Source organism: Microtus pennsylvanicus, chromosome X (genome assembly GCF_037038515.1).
Source record: "Microtus pennsylvanicus isolate mMicPen1 chromosome X, mMicPen1.hap1, whole genome shotgun sequence".
Lineage (NCBI taxonomy): Eukaryota > Metazoa > Chordata > Mammalia > Rodentia > Cricetidae > Microtus > Microtus pennsylvanicus.
In genome coordinates this window covers 19,440,430-19,444,368 of record NC_134601.1, presented here as the reverse complement: position 1 = coordinate 19,444,368, position 3,939 = coordinate 19,440,430, and the positions used below count along the sequence as shown (strand labels likewise).

Sequence of the window (3,939 nt, the reverse complement as noted above, 5' to 3'; positions counted from 1 at the left end):
ATATCAAGTATTCAAGACTGGCCTGGAACTCAATATAGAACTAATCTGATCCTTCTTCATCCACCTCTGGAGTGCTGGGATTTCACGCACATGCCTGGCCACCATGCCTGATTTATGCAGGGCAGAGAATTGAACTCAGAGTTTCATGCATGCTAGACAAGCACTCTACTAAGCTACATCTGTAACCCTTCACTTCCACTTTTAAACTATTACACAAAAGTCTGGGGTTAAACATTCAGCTCTATAGGTTTTTGCAGAATCATATTTCTATTTCTTCCTTAAATTAAAGCCCAAGGCAGTGGTTGCTAGTTCATGTGGGAGTGGACATGTGAGTCTAGTAGAAATTGTCAAGTTGCCTACATAGCAGCATGCATATTTTTAGATCAAATCATTGAAAAAATTTGCCAGACAAGAATATTTTAAGCAAGACTGTGTTTTCTCTATTCTCTGCTTTTGCTTGGGATCACCAACAAACTATTCACACAGCTTTAGAACAAGACAGATACCTGTTTATTTTTGTTGTGATCTTCCCGTGCAACAATAAATCACTGGGAACTTCCATGTCTATAGAAATCACCTAGTTCATTTTCTTCTGGTCTTGAGGTGTTTGGTAGGGCACTTGCATTATAATGTACAATCTCCAGCTGATACTCTTTTCTTTATTTATTATTGCAACTTATTTATTTCAACTAACAGCCTTGACAGTCTTAAAGGTGTATCTATCTCTCTGGGACAATTAGATCTAAGTGGAATTAACAGGGGGAACAGCACATTTAAAATGGTACATTTAAAATGTGTGTGGTGGCCGGGCGGTGGTGGCGCACGCCTTTAATCCCAGCACTCGGGAGGCAGAGGCAGGCGGATCTCTGTGAGTTCGAGGCCAGCCTGGTCTACAAGAGCTAGTTCCAGGACAGGAACCAAAAGCTACAGAGAAACCCTGTCTCGAAAAAAATCAAAAAAAAAAATGTGTGTGGTGTTGCATACCAGTAATCTCAGCCCTCAGAATGTAAAGTTGGAGGATAAGGAGTTCAAGGCTAGCCTCGGATACACAGGGAGTTTTAGGTCAGTCTGGGCTCTGAACTCTTATCTCAAAAACCAAATAATAGGGGCTGGAGTGATGGCTTAGTGGTTAAGAGCATATACTGATCTTTCAGGGTACCCGGGTTTGGTTTCCAGCACCCACATAGCAGCTCATAATTGCCTGGACGGTCCAGGACTGTAAAGTATTACAGTTCTGAAGGGAAAGGTATACTGGCAGTCAGGAGTGAAGGAATACAACAAAGTCACACCACATAACAAATCTCACATAGAGATTTATTGGGGGAATGAAGACAGACGCTAAAAAGAAATCCCATACTAGCTCAGAATTGAGTATAATAAAAGGTTATTTATTTAGGGGTAGACTCACAGACCACAGTCCTCTGCTAGAACAGGAAACAGAAACTAAATCCTGCAGCCAGAAGAGAGTACAACTGCATGCTTTACATCAGCATATATTGTAAAAGAGGCCACGCCCAAGTGGGTGGGTAACTTAAAGGCTACTGGCTGAAGGATTTCCTACAGTAGGGGAAGACACAGGAGGAAGGATGGCTGCCTCTGCTCAGGGAAGAAGCAGCAAAGAACTGGCTTTTATAAATAAATAAAAAATAAATAAAAAAAGAACTGGCTTTTATGAGCTATCATGGTGTGGGTGGAGCTTTCTAGGGTGGCCTGGGATTGGAGGGATTTTGAGGCCTGATCTTGATTCTTAGGATTTTATGGACTGATCTTAGGCTTTGTTTCTGTAGGGAAGGGCCTGGCACCTCAAGGGCTGGGGACAGGCATAAGGATGTTTGAGAAGTCTGGGAGTAGGGTCTAGCCATTCATGCTTTGAAGGGCTTACATGGACACCCTCTTTTGGTCTCCTGGACCACCAGGCATGCGCACATGGTGGTATAATTACATATATGCCGCCAAAACACTTATACACATAAAAATAAATAAAAATTTAGATTCATTTATTTTATATGTAATATACAAGCTTGCATGCATGTGTGTGTCCAAGAAGTCCCAAAGAGAGTGTTAGATTCTCTGTAACTAGAGTTAAAATTGGTCGTGAGCCACCATGTGGGTGAAATGATCCAAACCCTGTTTGCCTGAAAGAATAGTACCTCTTAACCACTGGGCTATTTCTCCAGCCACCCCTAGATAAATAAATCCAAAACAAGACCTTCCAAACACAAAATCATTAATCTGGGTGTGGTAGCACATGCCTTTAATCTCAGCACTCATGATACGAGGCAATGACAAGCAGATCCGTGTGATTTCCAGAACAATTTGGTCTACATAGTGGGTTCCAGGCCAGCCAGAGCTACATAGTGACACTGTGTCTCAAAAAAATTATACAACAGGGGGAGGGAAATAGGAGGAGGGGAGGAGGTGGAAATTTTTAAGTAAAAAAAAAATTAAAAAATTATACAACAAATAAAAATATACAAATAAAATCAGCTGGGTGGTGGTGGTGCATGCCTTTAATTCCAGCACTCAGAAGGCATAGACAGGCGGATCTCTGTTAGTTCGAATCCACCCTGAGCTACAGAGTGAGTTCCAAGACAGGCTCCAAAAAGCTATACAGAGAAACCCTGACTCAGAAAGCCTATAGGTATGTGTGTGTGTGTGTGTGCACATACACACACATAAATAAAACAAAAAACTACATTTGAAATTTTATACAAAATGTGAATTACATCTGTGAGAAAGCCCTACTGTTTGACACCATCCCACTACAAATTGCATCACATTTATTGGAGAACAGCTTTATGTATTTGCCTTCTTCCTGCCTTCCTGATCCCACTACCCTTCTTTCCAAAGGTTCTGTGCTGATTCCCTCTGTCTTTACGTATGTGTATTTTCTTTGGAATTTGGAGATTGATTTTTTTTCTTGTGTGCATAGTTTTTCTCTGTCCCCAAATGTTAGTATGCTATATTCACAATCTGCTGAAAGTTTTTCCCATTCAATGGAGTTTCCAAGTTCTTTATTTTTTTTTTCGGAATTACAAAGCTACTTTTAATACTTTGGGGTGTGCCCCACAGGAATAAAAAATACTGGGAAGGGGTAACCCCCTCACCCCCAGGAGTGGCCCAGGGGTAGAGAGGCTACCTGAGGGGAAGGAAGCACAAAAGGAACCCGCTGCAGACTCAGGGCAAAGGGAATGCCATCGGTGCTGGGACCTGTGAGCACTACAGGAAGAAACTCGAGCATGGTGGGACTGGCTCCAGGCACACAGGCGTAGGGCAAGAGGGTTGAACACGAAGCCACAAAGCTACTTGGGTTCCTCCTTCTTCTCGTTTGCCTTTTTCTGCTTCTGCTGCATGATCTCCGAGTCCCTGGGGGTAGAGATGATGGGGCACTCTGCTTGCGGGCGGCAGCAGAAAGCCCATCATCTCGGCGCTTTCCCTTAACCGAGTCGCTCTGCTTTTTCCATGTTCTTCTGGCGGGCGAGCTCTCGCTGGTTACCGCGGGTCATGGCGACGGCAGCGGCTCCAACCTGCCTCCGTTGCGTCCCCTCGTTCTGGCCCGAGTTTCCAATTTCTTTCACTCTGGCCTTAATGGCATAATGACTTGAATTTTCTGTTGCTACACAGTTGTTTGTAACATGGATCTGGCACAATGATTATTCCTATTCTGTGTTTTGCCTTCTTAGTGCTTCAGCTCCTGGCCCGACACAAACAACATAACAATGATTGTTGCCTCAGCATGACCAAGGGAGAATTTCTCTTGTTGCCCAGTTTTCTAGTTTTATTGTTTTGGAGAATGTAAGGTACTACTACAGTTTATTTGGTTTTGCATTCCTCTTCTCCACACTGAGCATGACCTCCTCCTAAATTTATCTGACCATTTGGGCTTCTGGATCTGGGACCTGCTGCACCATAAGGCTCTTTACCCTGGTGTGTAACATT

At 43.2% G+C, this 3,939-nt stretch overlaps 1 pseudogene; it reads right to left on the bottom strand.

The window, feature by feature from the left end:
* Positions 1-3,153: 3,153 nt before the first annotated feature.
* Positions 3,154-3,553, bottom strand: LOC142840659 (small EDRK-rich factor 2-like; annotated as a pseudogene).
* Between the last annotated feature and the right edge of the window lie 386 nt (positions 3,554-3,939).